The following is a 24,008-nucleotide window of genomic DNA, read 5'->3' as shown; positions in this document are numbered from 1 at the left end:
AATTTCTAAAACAGTTAAGGAAAAGTTGGAGGAAAAGAAGAATGACAAGGAGAAGGAGGAGAAGATGGAGAAGGAGGAAGTAAAGGAGAAAAAGAGAAAGAAGGAGAATGAGAGGAAGAAGGAGGAGGATGGGAAGATGAAAAGGGAGAAAGGAGAGGAAGAAGAAGGGAAAGGGAATGGGGATGAAGGAAAAGAAGGAGGAAGAGCATATGACAATGAAAACAGCAAATGTACAACAGCAGCTGAAGGACTAACGTAAGTAGATGTTAAGACATCAAGATCCCTACAGATGCTGTAGCTATAAAGCTATAGTAATTACTATGGCATGGTATTAGTAGAAAGAGAGGTAAATAAACAGCTGCATCATGGTTGCAAATAGAATTTTTTTCCAGTAAATTGTGATGAATCAAGTAGCTATCCATGTGGACAATAATGAATCTTGAACCCAGTTCACATAAAATAGTTAACTTCAGATTAACTCTAGACCTAAATATGGAAAATAAAGCAATGCTTCTTATGATAGTCTGTAAATTTGCTTTTTTTTTTTTTTAATGGTTTCTTGACCCAGTCCTGAAGCCCTGGCTAGAGGACAGTCAGTTTTCCTTTCTGAGCAGCTGATTAAAGCCACACTTCAACTATTTCTACTATTTTGATCTCACACACTAAGGCCACTGTGTGCCTGCCCCTATTGCCCCAGAACCAGGTAGGAAACAATTAGGGATAGCCCCTATACACTGGAGCCCTGGAAATCATTCAGATTAGTGAATCCGTGAGAAGCTTGGAAGACCTAGCTAAACACATCCTGCTTACCATAAGCTGCCCCGTGTAGTTCCAGCTTGTTGTTACCATGGTCTCGGGTGAAATCCCCTATGGGGCCCTGCCTGGCAGCCTTCTCTGATTTGGAGCTGCCAGTAACAAAGAGTTCTGCCTTTTCACCCATCAGGGTGTCATTATCTGTATACTACCATCAAATGAGTTTTTAAATGCTGTAAAACGTAGCTAATATTTCTTAAATAGATAATTAAAAACACTCGTCATTAAGGGAGCAATGATAAATTGTGCTACATTAAAATTAAGAACTTCTGTTCATCAAAATACACCATTAAGGGAATGAAATACAAACTACAATGTGGGAAGGAAAAACTGCAATTCATAATCTGACAGAACTTGAAACTAGCATATAATAATTCAATTTTAAAAAATGAACAAAGACTGAAAATCCATTTCACAATAGAGGAAATTTAAATGGTCAAGAAATATATGAAAGAGTGTTCAACTTCATCAGCCAACGGGGAAAAATGCAAATGAGAACTATGATGAGCTACCACTTCATATGGAACATTATGCCAAAAATGAGCAAGGCTCATAATACCCACTATTGGTGAGCATGTGGAGAAACTGAAAATTCTCATATGCTGCTGAATTGATATTGAATAATATGCTGTATTGAATAATTGCTGAATTGAATTGAATAATATGAGCTGGTACAACCACTTTAAAAAACTATCGGGCAACATCTACTAACGCTGAACAATTATGCACATTCTATTCACAAGCAAGACCTTGTGTTTTCCCAGCAGGGATATATAAATATGTGAACTAAATGACAGGTATGAGAATGCTCATTGCAACATGACTATAGCTCCAAACTGGAAGCAAATCAAATGTCCATCATCAACAGTAGAATGACTCAATGAACTGTGAAATATTCATTCAGCATATACTAGACAATCAGAATGAACAAAGTTCTGCTACATGCAACAACATGGATGAATTTTATAAACATAATTTTGGCCTGAAGGATCCAGACAAAAAGAATACATACAGTGTGGTTCCACTTATCTTAAGTTCCAAAACAGGCCTACTATTCTATTTTATCAAATGCTAAGTAAGAAGTACATCTGATGGGCAGAGATAATGAAGACAGTGGGGTAAAAGGGGGGTTTAAGTATGCAAATAATTTAGTTACTGGTTGCAGGTCTGTTCACTTTGTGAACATTCAATGAACTGCACACTTAAAATTTGTAAATAGTTATAAATGTGTGTTAATACTTCAAAAAAGTGCCCCAAAGGCATATTTAATGACCTATAAAATAGGTGGCAAGAGAGAAGAGCTGAGGATTTATCTAAGGTACTTCAATTGCCCAAACTGGATAAGATTATCATGTTATGAACCAAGAAGGAAAATATATTAAGAGAAAAAATTGGAGAGGCAGAGATGGGTGGTGTTGACACAAGAATGATAATGATTTCTGTTTAACTGGGAGGTTCCTGAAGGAAATTTAGGTGGAAACATCTAACAGTCAGTTGAAAACATAGTTTGCAGATCAAGCAACACATGGAGGTCATGAAATACATATTTGTGAGTCAATGAGGTATATAATGTTTGGGGTCATGAAAATGAATGTATTACCCAAGGAGTATGAATGCAATAAGAAGTAAGGATGGCTGATGATCAGCACCTTAGGAAATATTAGAGAAGCCCAGTATATAGAAGCGCTTGTTATTGGAAAGGATTTATGAACTGGGATGCAGGGTCTTATGAGTTAATCTGACCCTACATTTTCTATAAGTTGAATTAAGAAAAAAAAAAACATTAATCTGTTTTCCTATTGCACAAAGAAAGTTGGAGATAAAAAATAAGAGCTAAATATATACCTGAGACCTTGCCCAATTAGTTAGAGCACTCCCCATAATTAGCTATTTCTTTTAAATGCTGATAAACATGCCAAGTGATCCTTGTGAGACCCTGCAAGTCTAGAAGGAGGAAAGTTTTCTCATTTTGGGAGCGTGAAGTTTGGTTTATAAACAGTTTGCAGCTCCAAAGCAGCAAGAGATTTATATCTCCCTAAAGAAGGCCTTAAAAAAGCCAGCCGTCATCTCTGTCAAAAATGTGCTGAGTTCATTCATCAGAGGAACCAGGCCAATGAAAGGTCATTTCAGGCCCATTGCAGAGGCCTGAGAAGGAGAAGGCGGAGCATATCAAGGCTACAATCTAAAAATCAAACACAGGGTCTGAGATGTATCTTGAAGAGTTTTATTTTAAGTCTACAGTTGAACAAAGAAAACATACATAAGCTTTATCTCCTTGGTTTAAATGTCATTTAATAGAATTGTAGGAAGAAGGAGGAAATCTAGAAGTCCTCACAATCCACATTAATTTATAAAATTGACCATCTTTACATCTTAATGGACCCAAAAAATGAATATCAATAAGCTACAAATAAGTGCTTCTGAATTCTAAATTGATCCAAAAATATAAATTAGAACATCCCTTCTAACCTCTCTAAATGCCTCATTTTCTTTTTCATCCTATTATTCATACCATTGAGTCGCTGTCCCAATGGCAGGACTTACTGTTTCTCAACACATCTGATTTTCTTTAAGATATTCTTCGAACTTAATGGGAAATTATTTTTCACTGGGTTATTCATAGAGTCAAACCTAAGTTGAAGTCCTCCTGAAAGAGGACACCTCTATGTTGAGTTAAAGAAGCTCCAAAAGGTTATAAACTTCCATATACAGGAAATCCACAGACTATCTAAACTCCATGCAAGTTATTTCCATTGAAGAAGAATTCTGTCAAACCATCAAACTGGTTGTTTTATTTCATTTAGATAAAACTGACCAAAGGGAGGCAAAGAAATGTTTGGAAAGAGTGATGAGCCAGTAATTCACTTTAACTCATAAATCATATTCCTGGCTTTGTCACTAAAGTCATACATCAATTATGTGAACACAGAGAAAATATTAAACCTATCTTAACCTCAGTTTCAACATCTGTGAAATGTATGGATTGGCACAGGAGTACTTTAAAATTTCTTCCAGCTCTACTATTCTATGACTTCAGAAATGATTAAATCTTACACTTCCTACTTCAGTATATTTTCTCATGTACAGTATTATATTCTCAACCAAGTAGATAATAAATTTTGGTGCAACATGAAAATATCACCAACTTAGGGGCTTACTAGAGTATAAGTATGTAACAGTAACATATATCAGTAGATTCCAACATTAATTCTTCCAGTGAGGCCTAATGCATTTGGGGGGAAAGTCAAGGAAGGAAAGAAATACTCGAGGATTTCAGGTTTAATCTAATAGCAGTTCAGAAGTCAAAAAAGAAGACACATCATTTTCATCTAATCTTTCTTAAGCCCTATGAGATTCAGTTTCCTTATCTATAAAGTTAGGATAATAATGATCAACCTAAAAGACTGATGGGAAAATTAAATGAAATAATGTAAGTAAAATGCTTAGCTTAGAACTTTATTATTCATCAGAGATTCTCCAGGAATCATAATTGTTTTTGCCACAGAGCCTACTGAGTTGGCAATTTCTTAACAAATCTAATAACCAGAAATAAAATAAGTTAAGGCTATAATTATCTAAACTTCAACAGCCCAGTTAATGGATGAGAAGCAAGGTCAAAGCATATAAGGCTCATACAGGGTATATTATCAGTCTCAGGAAAAAAAATGAGGAACTAAATGTTCAATCGCCTTCGACCCGTCATACTCTTTTTTTAGGTACATGAAAGAATCAAAGCAACTTTTTTGAAAAACACACACTATTCTTGAACATTTCAGATTAGGTTCTAGTAAGCTAGTTAAAAATTGCAGCCCTTCAGAGTTCAACCATGACTTGGCATTTGGTGTTTCTCATCAGGACATTTTGGACAGGGCAATTATTCACTGCACAGGGCTGCCCTGTGCTCTGCAGGACATTAAAGGCTCCCTAGTCCCTTCTCACTATCAGTAGGATCAGAATTGGTTACATTCTTCATAGGACCCCCCAAAATGAAAATGCAGGACCCCTTGTTCAAAACATACAGCAGAGAATTAAACCAAGCCTGGGCCCTTCTGAGCATGGTGTGGGGTGTGACTGCACAGGTTACACACCATGAAGCTGGCTTTGTGAAAGGAGCCCTCTTTGGTCACTGTAACCACTAATAAAGTCCCTCTCCCTTGCCCTACATTGCCGAGTACCTCCTCTAAGACCTTGTTGGTGCAAACACTATCATAAGATAAGAAAGCTGGCCGGGCACCGTGGCTCACGCTTGTAATCCCAGCACTTTGGGAGGCCGAGGCGGGCAGATCACGAGGTCAGCAGATCGAGACCACGGTGAAACCCCGCCTCTACTAAAAAAAAATACAAAAAATTAGCCGGGCGTGGTGGCGGGTGCCTGTAGTCCCAGCTACTCGGAGAGGTTGAGGCAGGAGAATGGCGTGAACCCGGGGCGGCGGAGCTTGCAGTGAGCCGAGATTGCGCCACTGCCACTGCACTCCAGCCAGGGCGACAGAGCGAGACTCCACCTCAAAAAAAAAAAAGAAAGCTAAGGTCCACAAATAAGAAAATTTTCCAAAGTCATATTGGTAGAAAAAAGCAAATATAGGATTGCATCCAATGTTTCCAACTCCTATTTTAGTCTTTTTTACATTTTGAAACCTTTTATTCTAATTTATTTTATAAGCTCAATATTTAGTTTATGATCTTTTTTTTATTTATATATTTTTATTATACTTTAAGTTCTAGGGTACATGTGCACAAAGTGCAGGTTTGTTACATATGTATACATGTGCCATGTTGGTGTGCTGCACCCATTAACTTGTCATTTACATTAGGTATATCTCCTAATGCTATCCCTCCCCCCTCCCCCCACCCAACAACAGGCCCTGGTGTGTGATGTTCCCCTTCTTGTGTCCAAGTGTTTTCATTGTTCAATTCCCACCTATGAGTAAGAACATGAGGTGTTTGGTTTTTTGTCCTTGTGATAGTTTGCTGAGAATGATGGTTTCCAGCTTCTTCCATGTCCCTGCAAAGGACACGAATTCATCCTTTTTTATGGCTGCATAGTATTCCATGGTGTATATGTGCCACATTTTCTTAATCCAGTCTATCATTGTTGGACATTTGGGTTGGTTCCAAGTCTTTGCTATTGTGAATAGTGCCACAATAAACATACGTGTGCATGTGTCTTTATAGCAGCATGATTTATAATCCTTGGGTATGTACCCAGTAATGGGATGGCTGGGTCAAATGGTATTTCCAGTTCTAGATACCTGAGGAATCATCACACTGTCTTCCACAGTGGTTGAACTAGTTTACAGTCCTGCCAAGAGTGTAAAAGTGTTGCTATTTCTCCACATCCTCTCCAGCACCTGTTGTTTCCTTACTTTTTAATGATCACCATTCTAACTGGTGTGAGATGGAATCTCATTGTGGTTTTGATTTGCATTTCTCTGATGGCCAGTGATGATGAGCATTTTTTCATGTGTCAGTTGGCTGCATAAATGTCTTCTTTTGAGAAGTGCCTGTTCATATCCTTCACCCACTTTGTTGGTGATGGGGTTGTTTGTTTTTTTCTTGTAAATTTGTTTGAGTTCTTTGTAGATTCTGGATATTAGCCCTTTGTCAGATGAGTAGATTGCAAAATTTTTTTCCCATTCTGTAGGTTGCCTGTTCACTCTGATGGTAGTTTCTTTTGCTGTGCAGAAGTGCTTTAGTTTAATTAGATCCCATTTGCCAATTTTGGCTTTTGTTGCCGTTGCTTTTGGTGTTTTCGACATGAAGTCCTCGCCCATGCCTATGTCCTGAATGGTATTGCCTAGGTTTTCTTCTAGGGTTTTTATGGTTTTAGGTCTAACATTTAAGTCTTTAATCCATCTTGAATTAATTTTTGTATAAGGTCTAAGGAAGTGATCCAGTTTCAGCTTTCTACATATGGCTAGCCAGTTTTCCCAACACCATTTGTTAAATAGGGAATCCTTTCCCCATTTCTTGTTTTTGTCAGGTTTGTCAAAGATCAGATAGTTGTAGATGTGTGGTATTATTTCCGAGGGCTCTGTTCTATTCCATTGGTCTATATCTCTGTTTTGGTACCAGTACCATGCTGTTTTGGTTACTGTAGCCTTGTAGTATAGTTTGAAGTCAGGTAGCGTGATGCCTCCAGCTTTGTTCTTTTGGCTTAGGATTGACTTGGCAATGCGGGCTCTTTTTTGGTTCCATACGAACTTTAAAGTAGTTTTTTCCAATTCTGTGAAGAAAGTCATTGGTAGCTTGATGGGGATGGCATTGAATCTATAAATTACCTTGGGCAGTATGGCCATTTTCACGATATTGATTCTTCCTATCCATGAGCATGGAATGTTCTTCCATTTGTTTGTATCCTCTTTATTTTGTTGAGCAGTGTGTCGTTCTCCATGAAGAGGTCCATCACATCCCTTGTAAGTTGGATTCCTAGGTATTTTATTCTCTTTGAATAAATTGTGAATGGGAGTTCACTCATGATTTGGCTCTCTGTTTGTCTATTATTGGTGTATAAGAATGCTTGTGATTTTTGCACATTGATTTTGTATCTTGAGACTTTGCTGAAGTTGCTTATCAGCTTAAGGAGATTTTGGGCTGAGACGATGGGGTTTTCTAGATATACAGTCATGTCATCTGCAAACAGGGACAATTTGACTTCCTCTTTTCCTAATTGAATACCCTTTATTTCTTTCTCCTGCCTGATTGCCCTGGCCAGAAGTTCCAACACTCTGTTGAATAGGAGTGGTGAGAGAGGGCATCCCTGTCTTGTGCCAGTTTTCAAAGGGAATGCTTCCAGTTTTTGCCCATTCAGTATGATATTGGCTGTGGGTTTGTCACAGATAGCTCTTATGATTTTGAGATACATCCCATCAATACCCAATTTATTGAGAGTTTTTAGCATGAAGGGCTGTTGAATTTTGTCAAAGGCCTTTTCTGCATCTATTGAGATAATCATGTGGTTTTTGTCTTTGGTTCTGTTTATATGCAGGATTACGTTTACTGATTTGCGTATGTTAAACCAGCCTTGCATCCCAGGGATGAAGCCCACTTGATCATGGTAGATATGCTTTTTGATGTGCTGCTGGGTTTGGTTTGCCAGTATTTTATTGAGGATTTTTGCATCGATGTTGATCAGGGATATTGGTCTAAAATTCTCTTTTTTTGTTGTGTCTCTGACAGGCTTTGGTATCAGGATGATGCTGGTCTCATAAAATGAGTTAGGGAGGATTCCCTCTTTTTCTATTGATTGGAATAGTTTCAGAAGGAATGGTACCAGCTCCTTCTTGTATCTCTGGTGGAATTTGGCTGTGAATCCGTCTGGTCCTGGAGTTTTTTTTTGGTTGGTAAACTATTAATTATTGCCACAATTTCAGAACCTGTTATTGGTCTATTCAGAGACTCAGCTTCTTCCTGGTTTAGTCTTGGGAGGGTGTATGTGTCAAGGAATTTATCAATTTCTTCTATGTTTTCTAGTTTATTTGCATGGAGGTGTTTATAGTATTCTCTGATGGTAGTTTGTATTTCTGTGGGATCGGTGGTGATATCTCCTTTATCATTTTTTATTGTGTCTATTTGATTCTTCTCTGTTTTCTTCTTTATTAGTCTTGCTAGCAGTCTATCAATTTTGTTGATCTTTTCAAAAAATCAGCTCCTGGATTCATTGATTTTTTTGAAGGGTTTTTTTTGTCTCTATGTCCTTCAGTTCTGCTCTGATCTTAGTTATTTCCTGCCTTCTGCTAGCTTTTGAATGTGTTTGCTCTTGCTTCTCTAGTTCTTTTAATTGTGATGTTAGGGTGTCAGTTTAAGATCTTTCCTGCTTTCTCTCGTGGGCATTTAGTGCTATAAATTTCCCTCTACACACTGCTTTAAATGTGTCCCAGAGATTCTGGTATGTTGTGACTTTATTCTCGTTGGTTTCAAAGAACATCTTTATCTCTGCCTTCATTTTGTTATGTACCCAGTAGTCATTCAGGAGCACGTTGTTCAGTTTCCATGTAGTTGAGCAGTTTTGAGTGAGTTTCTTAATCCTGAGTTCTAGTTTGATTGCACTGTGGTCTGAGAGACAGTTTGTTATAATTTCTGTTCTTTTACATTTGCTGAGGAGTGCTTTACTTCCAACTATGTGGTCAATTTTGGAATAGGTGCGGTGTGGTGCTGAGAAGAATGTATATTCTGTTGATTTGGGATGGAGAGTTCTGTAGATGTCTATTAGGTCCACTTGGTGCAGAGGTGAATTCAATTCCTGGATATCCTTGTTAACTTTCTGTCTCGTTGATCTGTCTAATGTCAACAGTGGGGTGTTAAAGTCTCACATTATTATTGTGTGGGAGTCTAAGTCTCTTAGTAGGTCTCTAAGGACTTGCTTTATGAATCTGGGTGCTCCTGTATTAGTCTTTTTTTAAGTAAAAGTTTTATTGAGATATAATAAACATAGCATAAAATTTACTATGTTAAAATATATATTCAAAACTTTATGCATATTCACAGAATTGTACAATCATCACCACAGTCTGAAAACATTTTCATCAACCCCAAAAGAAATCCCATGCCCACCATCAGTAAAGTGTGACTCTTTTCCTTAGCCCCCTCATCCCTAAGCAACGACTATTCTTTTGGTCTCTATGAATTTACCTTAAGCTATATATGTTCATTGGTAACTGGGTTTTTTTACTTAGCATAATGTTTTCAAGGTTTACCCGCATTGTAGCATATATCAGTACTTCATTTCTTTTAATTGCCAAATATTCTACTGTAAGAATATACTGCATTTTATTTATCCATTCATCAATTGATGAACATTTAGATTATTTCCACTCTTTGACTATTATGAATAATGCTGCTATAAATATTAATGACCAGATTTTGTTTGCATTTGTATATGTATGTTTTCCCCTCTCCTGGGTATATACCTACAAGTGGAATTGCTCAATATTTAACCTTTTAAGAAACTGCCAAGCTGTTTTCCAAAGCAGCTTCATCATTTTACAGTCTCAACAGCAATGTATGAGGGTTTCAGTTCTCCACACCCTACACTTGTTATTATTTATCTTTTTTGATTATAGCCATTCTAGTGGATGTGAAGTGGTATCTCTGTGATTTTGATTCGCATTTTCCTAATGGCTAATGATGTTGAGCCTCTGGTGGTGTGTTTATTGGCTATTTCTATATCTTCTTTGGAGACATATATATTCAATTCCTTTGCCCATTTTTAAAATGAGATAATAATTGCCTTTTTATTATTGAGTTATAAGTGCTCTTTATATATTTTGGATACCTTATCAGATATATGACTTATAAAAATTTCTCCAATTCTAGAGGTTATCTTTCCACACTCCTGATGATGTTCTTTGAGGAACCCAAGTTTTAAATTTAGAGGAAGTCCAATCTATTTATTTTTTCTTTTGTCCCTTGTGATTTTGATATCATATTTAAGACACTGTTGCCTTAACCCAAAGTCACACAGATTTATGTCTATGTTTTCTTCTAAGAGTTTTATGCTTTTAGTGGTGATATTAGGGCTTTGATTTACTAATATATTAACTTTGTAGATGGTGTGAGGTGTATATGGTGCGAGGTTCCAAATGCAGTCTATTGCAAGTGACTATCCAGTTACCTGAGCACTATTTGTCGAAATTACTATTCTTTCCCCCAATGAATTATCTTTGTACTCTCATCAAAAATCAATTCACTGTAAATGCAATGACTTTTTTCTGGACTCCTAGTTCTACTCCTTTGATCTATGTGTGTATTCCAATGCCAGTACCACACTGTCTTGATTATTGTAGCTTTTAGCAAGTTTTGAAATTGGGACTAGACAGTCAATTGTGTTGAACCTGTAGATCAAATGTGGTGGAGTACTTTGTCTTCACATCCAGGAACATAGGATGTATTTCTATTTATTTAGGTTATTTTAATTGTATTTCAGTAGTGTTTTTGTTGTTTTTCAGGGCATAGATTTTGTACTTCTTTTGTTGGGTTTATTTCTAAGTCTTTTATTCTTTTGATGCTATTATAAATGGAATTGTTTTCTTAATTTCACAATTACGATGGATGTTTCTACATTGGTCTTGTATTCTGCAACATTCCTGAACTCATTTATTTGTTTTAGTAGTTTTTCTTTTTTCTTTTTTTAGCAGAATCCTTAGATAGTATTACTTCTTTCTTTCCAATCTGCATCCAATTGATTGTGTTTTCTTGTCTAATTTCTGGGCTAATACTTTAACTGTAATGTTAAATAAAAGTGGAGATAGTGGATTTCTTGGTCTCTTTCCTGATCATAGGGGGGAAAACATTTGATCTTTGCCCATTAAGTATGATGGTAACCAAGAGTTTTTCACAGATGTCCTTTATCATGTTGGGGAAGCTCCTTTCTTTTCCTAGTTTGTTGAATGTTTTTACCATGAATGTGTGTGGATGTAGACTTTTGTCAAATACTTTTTTTTAATGGTATGGAGATAGTCATATGGTTTTTGTCCTTTATTCTTTTGATATGGTGTATTATGTTAATTGGTTTTATAATGTTAAATTAATCTTGCATTACCAAAATAAATCCTACTTGGTCATTGTGTATAATATTTGTACATATTGCTAGATGGGATGTGCTAATAATTTGTTAAGGATTTTTCATTTCATGAAATATCATATTTTTCTTTCTTATGATGCCTTTTTCTGGTTTAGGAATCAGAATGATGGTGGGCTCAGAGAATAAATTGGGAAGTATTCCCTTCTCTATTTTGGGAAGACTTTGTGAAGAATTAACATTTACTTTCTTTAAATGCTTGATAGAATTTACCAGTGAAGTAAATTCTGGGCCTGGGGTCTTTTTTTATAGATAGTTGGTTGTTTTTTGTTTGTTTGTTTACCAACTCAATCAATTAACTTTCTATAGGTCCATTCAAATGTTCTATTTCTTCTTGAGTCTGTCTTTAGAAATTTGTCCATTTCATCTAAGTTATCTAATTCGTTGGCTTTTAATTGATCATAGTACTGCCTTATAATCCTTTATTTCTGTCAGGGTGATAGTAATGCTCCCTCTTTCATTCCTGATTTTAATCATTTGAATTTTCTTGGTCAATCTAGCTAACTACTTGGCATTTTTGTTGATCCTTTTAAAGAAAAACTTTTGGGTTCATTAATTTTTGCATTGCTTTTTATTCTTTATTTCATTAACTTCTGCTCTTTATGGTTTCTTTCTATCTGCTTTGAGTTTAGTTTTCTCTTGTTTTTCTACTGTCTTAAGGTGGAAAATTAAGTTATTGAATAGATAACTCTTTTCTCAGTTTGTAGTAGCATTTACAACCACAAATTTCCCTCTATTTACTTTAGCTTTAGCTGCACCCTGTAACTTTTGGTATGTTGTGTGTCTTTTTCATTCATCTCAAAGTGTTTTTCTACTTTCTTTATTGCTTCTTCTTTGACTAATGGCAATTCAGCAATGTGTTATATTCTACATATTTGAGAATTCCCCAAATTTATTAATTTTTATTTTCACTCTATTGTTATGACAGAACATACTCTGCATGATTTACCCAGTTAAATTTATTGAGCCTTGTTTTATGGCCTAACATATGGACTATCCTAGAGAATATTCCATGTTCTTGAGAAGATTGTGCATTCTGATGTTGCTGGGTGGAAGGTCTACAGATGTCTGGTAGGTCAAGGTGGTTTATAGTGTTGTCCAAGTATTCTATTTCCTTGATATTTTGTCTAGTTCTTCTATCTGTTATTAAGAGTGGGGTATTGAACTCTACAACTATTATTGTTGAAAGTTTATTTTTCCCTTCTAGTCTGTCAGTTTTTCCTTCATGTATTTTGGGGCTCTGTGGCTATGTAGCCACGTCTATATGTTTATAATTGTTATACATACCTGACAAATTGACACTTTTATCATCACAAAATGTCCCTTTTTTACTCTAGTAACTTTTTCTGTCTTAAAGTCTATTTTTTTCCTGCTATTCATATAGCCACTCCAATTTTCTTATTGTTGTTGTTTGCATGATACATCTTTTCAATTCTTTTACTTTCAAACTATTTGTATCTTTGAATCTAAAGTGTGTGTTTTATAAACAACATAAAGTTGGATTTTGTTTTTTTATCCATTCTGAAAATTTCTGCCTATTGATTCAATTGCTTAATCCATTTACATTTGATATTATTATTTATATAGGATTTACATATTCCATTTCAGTTGTTTCCTATATGCCCAATGTGTGTTTGCTTCTCTGTTCCTTCTTTACTGCTTCCTTTTGCTTTAAGTGAATATTTCTAGTGTAATATAATTTATTTAATAATTTTTCACTATATTTTGAGTTATTTTATTAGATTTTATTAGTGGTTAACTTATCAGAATCTTTTTCAGATATATGCTAACTTAATTTCACAAAAAAATTTTAAAATTGCACCTATATAGCTCTGTTCCATCTTCCTCCTTTTGTGCTATTATTGTTATACACATTGTATTTAAATATATTACAAACCTACCAACATACTTTACTATTTATATAATTTTATGTCTATTAAAGAAGCTAAGAGAGTAGAAGAGAGTAAGTATATACTCATAGAGCTTGTTATATTTCCCTTTCTATTTATCATTTCTGATTCTCTTCATTTGTTCCTATAGATTTGGGTTACTATCTGGCACCATTTCCTTAGACCAATACAGGTTTCCTCCCACCCATCTCCATTGTGCTGTTACTGTCAAATATATTACATTTACATATAAGCCCAATAATATAATTACATACATATTATTTTATATAATTGTTTTAGAGTTAATTATTTTTATTGTGGTTAACATGCATAACAAAATTTACCATTTTTGTCATTATTGTGCATAATTCAGTGGTGTTAGGTACATTTAAAATTTTGTGTAACCATTACCAGTATACATTTCCAGAATATTTTTATTTTCCCAAAAGCAATTCTGTACCTATTAAACTATAACTGCCTACTCTTCTCTCCCTGGCAAGTCCTCACTCTTCCCTTCTGCTACCAGTCCTTGGTAACCTCTATTCTATTCTACTTTCTGTCTCTATGAATTTGCCTATTTTAGATACTTCAATTAAGTGGATTCCTATAATATTTATCCTTTTGAGTCTAGCTTATTTCACTTAGAATAATCTTTTTCCATCTATATTGTATTATATATCAGTACATCATTCCTTTTTATAGCTGAATACTATTACATTGTACGTATATCCAATATTTTTTATCCATTAATCCCTTGATGGACATTTGGGTTGTTTCTACCTTTTGTCCATTGTGAATAAGGCTGCTATGAACATAGGTGTCCAAGTATCTGTTTGAGTTCTTGTTTTCAGTTCTTTGGGGTGTATACCTAGAAGTAAAAAATGCTAGATTATATGGTAATTCCATGCTTATGGACAATTGCTTTTTAAATTAGTTAAGGGCAGAAAGGAGAATATGTATTTATACTATCTTTTTATTATTATATAATTACCTTTACTGGTGCTTTCTGTTTATTCATGTGGTTTTGAATTAATGTCTGGGGTATACTGCTTTCAGCCTGTATTACTTCCCTTAGTATTTCTTGTAAAGGAAGTCTGCTAGCAAATAAAGTTTCTCAGTTTTTGTTTACTTAGAAATGTCTTTATTTCACCTTCATATTTGAAAGATAGTTTTGCTGGATATAACATTGTTGCTTGATAGTCTTTTTATTTTTTTTTCAGCACTTTGATTATGTCATCCTGTTGGTTTCTGGTCTCCATTGTTTCTAATGAAAGGTAATTGTTTTCTAGATATACAACCATGTCATCTGCAAACAGGGACAATTTGACTTCCTCTTTTCCTAATTGAATACCCTTTATTTCCTTCTCCTGCCTGATTGCTCTGGCCAGAACTTCCAGCACTATGTTGAATAGGAGCGGTGAGAGAGGGCATCCCTGTCTTGTGCCAGTTTTCAGAGGGAATGCTTCCAGTTTTTGCCCATTCAGTATGATAATGGCTGTGGGTTTGTCGTAGATAGCTCTTATTATTTTGAGATACGTCCCATCAATACCTAATTTATTGAGAGTTTTTAGCATGAAGGGTTGTTGAATTTTGTCAAAGGCCTTTTCTGCATCTATTGAGATAATCATGTGGTTTTTGTCTTTGGTTCTGTTTATATGCTGGATTACATTTATTGATTTGCGTATGTTGAACCAGCCTTGCATCCCAGGGATGAAGCCCACTTGATCATGGTGGATAAGCTTTTTGATGTGCTGCTGGATTCGGTTTGCCAGTATTTTATTGAGGATTTTTGCATCAATGTTCATCAAGGATATTGGTCTGAAATTCTCTTTTTTGGTTATGTCTCTGCCAGGTTTTGGTATCAGGACGATGCTGGCTTCATAAAATGTGTTAGGGAGGATTCCCTCTTTTTCTATCGATTGGAATAGTTTCAGAAGGAATGGTACCAGTTCCTCCTTGTACCTCTGGTAGAATTCAGCTGTGAATCCATCAGGTCCTGGACTCTTTTTGGTTGGTAAGCTATTGATTATTGCCACAATTTCAGAACCTGTTATTGGTCTATTCAGAGATTCAACTTCTTCCTGGTTTAGTCTTGGGAGGGTGTATTTGTCGAAAAATTTATCCATTTCTTCTAGATTTTCTAGTTTATTTGCATAGAGGTGTTTGTAGTATTCTCTGATGATAGATTGTATTTCTGTGGGATCGGTGGTGATATCCCCTTTTTCGTTTTTTATTGCATCTATTTGATTCTTCTCTCTTTTCTTCTTTATTAGTCTTGCTAGCAGTCCATCAATTTTGTTGATCTTTTCAAAAAACCAGCTCCTGGATTCATTAATTTTTTGAAGGGTTTTTTGTGTCTCTATTTCCTTCAGTTCTGCTCTGATTTTAGTTATTTCTAGCCTTCTGCTAGCTTTTGAATGTGTTTGCTCTTGCTTTTCCATTGTCTCAGCCCAAAATCTCCTTAAGCTGATTAGCAACTTCAGCGAAGTCTCAGGATACAAAATTAATGTACAAAAATCACAAGCATTCTTGTACACCAATAACAGACAAACAGAGAGCCAAATCATGAGTGAACTCCCATTCACAATTGCTTCAAAGAGAATAAAATACCTAGGAATCCAACTTACAAGGGATGTGAAGGACCTCTTCAAGGAGAACTACAAACCACTGCTCAATGAAATAAAAGAGGATACAAACAAATGGAAGAACATTCCATGCTCATGGGTTGGAAGAATCAATATCGTGAAAATGGCCATACTGCCCAAGGTAATTTATAGATTCAATGCCATCCCCATCAAGCTACCAATGACTTTCTTCACAGAATTAGAAAAAACTACTTTAAAGTTCATATGGAACCAAAAAAGAGCCCGCATCGCCAAGTCAATCCTAAGCCAAAAGAACAAAGCTGGAGGCATCACGCTACCTGACTTTAAACTATACTACAAGGCTACAGTAACCAAAACAGCATGGTACTGGTACCACAACAGAGACATAGATCAATGGAACAGAACAGAGCCCTCAGAAATGATGCCGCATAGCTACAACTATCTGATCTTTGACAAACCTGACAAAAACAAGAAATGGGGAAAGGATTCCCTATTTAATAAATGGTGCTGGGAAAACTGGCTAGCCATATGTAGAAAGCTGCAACTGGATCCCTTCCTTTCACCTTATACAAAAATTAATTCAAGATGGATTAAAGACTTATATGTTAGACCTAAAACCATTAAAATCCTACAAGAAAACCTAGGCAATACCATTCAGGACATAGGCGTGGGCAAGGACTTCATGTCTAAAACACCAAAAGCAATGGCAACAAAAGCCAAAATCGACAAATGGGATCTCATTAAACTAAAGAGCTTCTGCACAGCAAAAGAAACTATCATCAGAATGAACAGGCAACCTACAGAATGGGAGAAAATTTTTGCAACCTACTCATCTGACAAAGGGCTAATATCCAGAATCTACAATGAACTCAAACAAATTTACAAGAAAAAAACAAACAACCCCATCAAAAAGTGGGCAGAGGACATGAACAGACACTTCTCAAAAGAAGACATTTATGAAGCCAGAAAACACATGAAGAAATGCTCATCATCACTGGCCATCAGAGAAATGCAAATCAAAACCACAGTGAGATACCATCTCACACCAGTTAGAATGGCCATCATTAAAAAATCAGGAAACAACAGGTGCTGGAGAGGATGTGGAGAAATAGGAACACTTTTACACTGTTGGTGGGACTGTAAACTAGTTCAACCATTGTGGAAGTCAGTGTGGCGATTCCTCAGGGATCTCGAACTAGAAATACCATTTGACCCAGCCATCCCATTACTGGGTATATACCCAAAGGACTATAAATCATGCTGCTATAAAGACACATGCACACGTATGTTTATTGCGGCACTATTCACAATAGCAAAGAGTTGGAACCAACCCAAATGTCCAACAACGATAGACTGGATTAAGAAAATGTGGCACATATACACCATGGAATACTATGCAGCCATAAAAAATGATGAGTTCGTGTCCTTTGTAGGGACATGGATGAAACTGGAAAACATCATTCTCAGTAAACTATCGCAAGGACAAAAAACCAAACACCGCATGTTCTCTCTCATAGGTGGGAATTGAACAATGAGAACTCATGGACACAGGAAGGGGAACATCACACTCCGGGGACTGTTGTGGGGTGGGGAGAGGGGGGAGGGACAGCATTAGGAGATACACCTAATGCTAAATGACGAGTTAATGGGTGCAGGAAATCAACATGGCACATGGATACATATGTAACAAACCTGCACATTGTGCACATGTACCCTAAAACCCTAAAGTATAATTAAAAAAAAAAAAAAAAAAGAAAGGTAATTGTTAATCCATGATCATAGGGGAGAAGGGATGGGAAGTTGGTTTAATCATTCCAGAGTTTCTTCTTGGGGTGATGACAGTGTTTTGGAAAGAGATAGTGGTGATGATTGCACAATACTGTGAATGTTTTAGATGCCACTGAATTGTACATGGGTAGGGGAAGTTTTTGAGTCTAGTCCTTTAGGTTTGTTGTGAACCCAGGAGAGTTCTTAGCTATCTGTTCCTGTGGTTCTCTCTAGTAAACTTGCTTGCCTCTGGTGTAAGTTTTTGCTCTCATGGAGTTATTAGCCTCCTCTTAATTACCACCAAAATCTTCATTATGGAAAAAAGTACCCTTGGCCTTGAACTTCCCTCACTCTGTTTCAAAGACAGTTCCCCTAAGGAGAGCTTCAGAGCTCTATGTATTTATGGACTGCCTCTGCCCCTGAGAAAAACCTCCAAGCCACTGCTCCAGAGACTGAGGCACTCTCCGGTCTTCTCAGCTTGCCTCTCCCAGTGTGGATCCTCCACCCCATCATTCCTGAGCAAGAATGATGAGGGCCCAAGTGTTCTCAGCTTCACCTGTGGTAGAACTGCCATATTTGAGTTGAGGGGAGTGGGTAGAGAATAGTAGTCTCTGACTTCTTGGCTGACCTCACCAGGAACTTAACTTCTGCATCTCAGAGTCGGAGGGAATAAGAAATGTTGGCAGCCTGCTCTTCTGGGTAAGATGCCATATCCCTTGATTGGGAGATGAGGGGCAAAGGAGCCCCACCTTCTTAGCCACACCTACCTGGAATAGAGAGCTTCCTTCAAAGCAAGCTGCGGGGAGGAGGAAAGGAACAGGTCATGGTTTAAGTGCCACAGAATCCCATTGTTCCTTTTGAGTTTTCGTAGATTTTCTTAAATAAATGTTTCTTCATTTGCTGTATTCTCCTAGTACAATATCCAGAGACTCCGAATGGTTAGATATTTTTTCATTATCTTCACCAGTTACATTTGCTTCACTGGGGAGCAGGTCACAGAGCTCCTCGCACTTTGTCTTTCTAGAAATGGATCTTTCCCTCTCCCTCTCTTTCCCTCTCTTTCTCACTTCCTCTCTCTTCTCCCTCTCCATGCCTCTTAATGTTTTAGTGCCTTGAGGTTTCTGCTGATGAGCAAAGGGAATCTGCTACAGGTGCTACCATCCTATCTTCAGGATGCATTTCAGAGTTGGGCAAGCCTTCTGTGTATTTATGTGTTCTGTGAGAAGTTTAACTTTTAAATCCCTACAGTTTTTTCCAAACACATGCCTTACTTAAAGGATAGCTATTGTCAGATGTGTATACCTGAAAATGATTAAAAAGTAGGGAAAACAACTAAAGTGCCTAATTACAAACTCCCTGCTGAATCATGCGTCATGTGAAAAAAATGTTTTCTTTGTGGTAAATTCATCTTTCCTGTTCTATGCAAGGTTTACAGCTTCTCTAAGACTATTCAGAAAGAGCCCAGTCTACTCTGTTTAAAAGCATACAGTAGCTTAAATAAAACAGAAATATCCTCCAACACTCCCCCTAAAGGGGTCAGCAATTATTAATGAAAAGCAAGCCTCAAAACTTGCCAGCCAGTGATTAAAAGACATTTGTTCCGGAACAGTCTCGCTCTCTCAAATAAAAGAGATGAAGAAGGAAATTAAATTCCTGAAGAAATAAATTTTGACTGAAGTGAGAAATCACACTAAGAAGCTAATTTAAGGGAGATGAAATTAATTTTGGTGACAGTTATTCTATTTAGCAAAAATGGTGACAAAACATATAGTGGCTCTGTTAGCCAGAGATAAGAGGCGAGTAATTTAAGGCTGGGCATAGCTACAGTCTACAGCGATTTAATCCCGCTGCTACACTTCCCTTGTGACCTATCATTAAAGGTTTAAAGTAAAACTGACAATTATTATTAGCTAGTAATTGGATTTTGGAGATTCAGTATAAAGTTAGGATAATTTAAATGACTGTTGACATTGGAAAGATTATGTAAATGCTCTGAATCAGCTGAATTTATCAATTTATTTAGTCTTACAAAAGCAAGTATATACCCAGCACCAGAAACCAGCACAAGGGATAGTAACTTTCTCAGAATTGTCCTCAGGGAGCCAGTAAAAGCTTGGACTTGGATCTTCCAAGGGTAGCACCCAAGCTGTCAAGCCAAATATCTGTCATGAGGATGGGCTCCAAACACCCAGCTCAAAACCCCCCAGACCTTTATCCTCCACGAAGGACCGAGCAAGGCATGCCTCAGAAAAATCATAGCATCCCTCGGAGAAAACTAAAATTGTCACAGGCCAATATTTTATGATATGGATTTTTAATTACAAAGGCTGAAATTCAGAAACTAAAGATGGAATCAAAAACACAACCATCGTTATAGATTTATAGCAATGCCCTCTGGCCAGAGTAATTCCTACAAGGCTACACTCCATAAATATTGATACAAAACCTGCCTGCTCCTTTGTCCAACCATAAGCACCAAGTAAAATTGGATTATTTAGAGAAATGCTTTACAAAATTAGTTCTGCTAAGAATGCAATTGCATTAAAATCAGTAACAACATGGTGTTTCCACCAGCTGGGGCAGATGCTACTGTTAACTGTCCCCTCACTTTAAATGCTTTCATAAAGGATAGGCCTCGTTTCACTCTGAAATCATTACATCCTATTACTCAGGTTCGGCCAATAATATTTAAGTCCTTGCCTCAACCCAATGTTCTAGTGCATTGTAATCTCACCCTACTGTACTACAGGACAGAAGAAGCCACACTTAATTCATGTTTTCCATAGCTTAGAAAAGGGAGTTTTTATCCTGAAAAATCCTCATACTTTTTGATTTAGTAATTCCACTTCAAAAATTAATCCTAAGGGATTACTTAAGGATGTGTGCTTAGATTTATTGAGTTGCAGTCCTGTTTATAAGAGTGGCAAAATTTTAAAACACCGAATGGCTAAGAATAGGAAGTTGGTTAAGTAAGTGATGATACACCCTTATGATGGAATAGACTCTGCAGCCATTAGAATTCATGTGCTGGAAGAGGATGGACACTGGAGACTTTTTTTGTATGTGCTGCTAAGTAATAAAAGCAAGGCTACAGAGCAAGATACAACTTTTTAAAAGAAGCTGAAGGAATCTGTGCTGCTTATTTTCTTTTTTCTTTTCTTCTTTTTGAGACAGGGTTTCACTCTGTCACCCAGGCTGGAGTGCAGTGGTGTGATCATAGCTCACTACAGTCTCCAACTCCCAGGCTCAATCCTCTTGCCTCTGCCTTGTGAGTAGCTGGGACTACAGGCACGCACCACCATGCCCGGCTAACTTTTGTCCTTTTTGTAGAGAAGGGGTTTTACCACGTTGCCCAGGCTGGTCTCAAACTCCTGGCCTCAAGCAATCCACCTACCTCGGCCTCTCAAAGTGCTAGGATTACAGGTGTGAGCCACCATGCCCAGCCTGTGTGGGTTATTAAAGTTATTGCGTCTTAGTTAAAATCCATCCTTCAATAACATGGCCTGTCATGCTGTAGGCTGCAGATTACACTTCTCTTTTGCCAGCGGACACCTGTTAGGTCCTGCCTACGAGGGGCACAAAAGCAAGATCTGAAGATGAAAGGGGAGAGAAAGGACACGCTCCTCTCCATTTCTCCCATGCTCTCGGCATCTCTCTCTTTGTCTACCCCTCATACTTGCCAGTACCAGCTGCTCATACCCTCTGCCCCTCAGAGTTCTAGGCACCAGTCCTGTAAGACTCCTTCTCCAAGCTGCTAAGTTCTCATGTCTCCAGCCTCTTCCTTTTATTCCTCTAGTCCTAAGGTTAGGGTAGTTGCTTCTTGCAATTACTATCTTTGTTATTTCCCTGTTCCCCCCTTCCCTTTCCGGTCCTCCTATATCTGTTTGTTACAGGCTGAACTGTGCCCCACCAAAAATTCACAGGTTGAAGTTGTAAACCCCCAGAACCTCAGAAAGTGACTGATGATTGTAGATAGTGTCTATAAAGAATTAAGTTAAAATGAGGTCATTGGGGTGGGCCCTAATCCCATATAACTGGTGTCTTTGTAAGAAAAGATTAGGGCACAGACAGGCACAGAGGGAAGACCATGTGAAGACACAGGGAGAAGACAGCCACCTACAAGGTGAGGGGAGAGGCCACAGACAACTCCTCCCCTCATGGTTCTCAGAGGAAACCAGCCCCACCAACATCTTGATCTTAGGCTTCTGGCCTCCCGAACTGGGAGAAAATAAATGTCTGTTGTTTAAGTCACCCAGTGAGTGGCATTTCTTATGGAAGCCCTAGAAAACTCATACCCTACTTAAACAATTCTCTTAAATTATCTCAGAAAAATAACTCATATGCTAGTGTCCTGGAGTGGTCGTACAAAACAGATCCTCAAAGATGGGGCTCCAGGGTTGTTTTAGACACATCCTTTACTTTCCTCTGTCATAGGTAGTTGTATCGAAATTAACTTTATTGCTGTGGGTCACTGCGGAAAGTGCACCAAGTGTCTCGGGAACAAATAGCTACTGTCCTTGGTTCTTATGGCAGTAGTGATAGCTCCAAAGGCAGTGGAGCAGGAGGCTGGTCCTGGGAGGACTAGAGTACTTACAGAAAGGAAATGACACACACAGGTCTTACAATTTCAGCTCAAGTCACAAGAGAACCAGAAAATCTCTATGGCAGCCCTTAATGAATCTTTTATTTCTTGGAGCTCATATGCCCATGGCCACAAATATTCCTGGTGACCCCTTAGTGTCATAGGAGTGGTATCAGAGGAGCTGACCACTTGAGCACTTGAAATCACAAACGTCAATAAGTGGTGTGACAGTAGGAACATTCTAGCACTGAATGGAGAGGCCACCAAGAGTTCTTGTCTGCAAAAATATAGACTTACCTCAATCCTGTCCATCCTCTTATCTGTGGCCTTGAGAAGCAGTTAATGTCTATAAGCACAGTGTCTGCAGTGCTGTCTGCTTCTTCTGTGTGCCCGCATGTCCACAAAGCCATAGTGAAACAGGGATAAGAGAGAAGCTACTCTTACCTTAGGTCAAAGAGCATATCATGTGCCCTATTGTCTTCCTGTGTCACATGTCCTCCATGAGATGATCATATAATCAAGCATATGTATATGAGCACACTTTCACTCCCATTACCTACACGGTGATGAAGACATGAGGGAAACTCGAATAATGGAAACTCATGAATCATTTGGAAGCCTTGTTTTGTTTCAGATTTCTAACTCAAAAAATGTTTCAAACAGGGCTGCTCAAAAAACAAAATTAAGGAGGTATTTGAGGTTACTCCATTCTTCTGGCTCTTTGCTTACTTTTACTCAAAGGGGTAAACAACAAGGTGGCCAACAGATGAGCTGGAAGAGAGGAAGTAACAGCTGGAAAGATAACCCTTTGTAAGGACACATGAATGGTTCTCAGTTAAATTGTCCAGTGTGTACATCTGTACTAGAGTTCACCTAACTGCCCTGGCCATTCTCATGTCTGAGAAACTGTCCTCACCTAGGAGCTCTTTTCCCAGCCCTGTCTGTTGTAGGCATGTTGACTGGGTACCAGGCCATTCTAGTCTCTCACCACTTGTCCACTCATACCTTACAATTGCAGTTCCCAACACACCAGGTTCTCTTGCCTCTATGCATCACAATCCTCATCTCTCTTCTGGGAATACCCTTCCCTGCCAGCTTAGCCCAGAGCCAATTCCTATTCCTCCTTCAACATTCAGAATATCTGCCGGGCGCAGCGACTCACACCTGTAATCCCAGCACTTTGGGAGGCCAAGGTGGGTGGATCACCTGAGGATGGGAGTTTGAGACCACCCTGATCAACATGGAGAAACCCTGTCTCTACTAAAAGTACAAAATTAGCTGGGCGTGGTGGTTCATGCCTGTAATCCCAGCTACTCGGGAGGCTGAGGCAGGAGAATTGCTTGAACCTGGGATGTGGAGGTTGCAGTGAGCCGAGATCACACCATTGCACTCCAGCCTGGGCAACAAGTACGAAATGCTGTCTCAAAAAAACAAAAAACAAACAAAAAGATTCAGAATATCTTTAGGAAGCTATTAGTACCTTTCCTCCATTCTCTTCCCAAGTCCAAGGTGTTTTCTCCAGGTGTAACTTACGCACATCTCCATCATAACCCTTATGCACAAATGGACTCATTGTTTATTTTGCATGCCTGTTGCCTCCAGCACACTGTGGGCTCCTTGAGAGCAGAAAATGGTCACTTTTATGTCTACTCCCCACTTTCCACTTAGTAGAGTGCAGGCACACTGTGCTAATGTGTGTTAAGGGCTATATAACAGGATACCCAAGGTGTCTTTGCAAGAGTCTTAGCAGACAGAGAGAACAAAAAGTTCTACAA

General features: G+C 37.8%; 1 protein-coding gene across 2 annotated transcripts in view; it reads right to left on the bottom strand.

The window, feature by feature from the left end:
- LRMDA (leucine rich melanocyte differentiation associated) overlaps positions 1-24,008 on the bottom strand; it is a 1,126,997-nt gene that overhangs the window by 72,824 nt on the left and 1,030,165 nt on the right. The gene's annotated exons all lie outside the window — the stretch shown is intronic.

The sequence above is a fragment of the Nomascus leucogenys genome, chromosome 18 (assembly GCF_006542625.1).
Source record: "Nomascus leucogenys isolate Asia chromosome 18, Asia_NLE_v1, whole genome shotgun sequence".
Taxonomy (NCBI): domain Eukaryota; kingdom Metazoa; phylum Chordata; class Mammalia; order Primates; family Hylobatidae; genus Nomascus; species Nomascus leucogenys.
The sequence above is the reverse complement of the archived record's forward strand: the minus strand, read 5'-3'. Positions and strand labels throughout refer to the sequence as shown.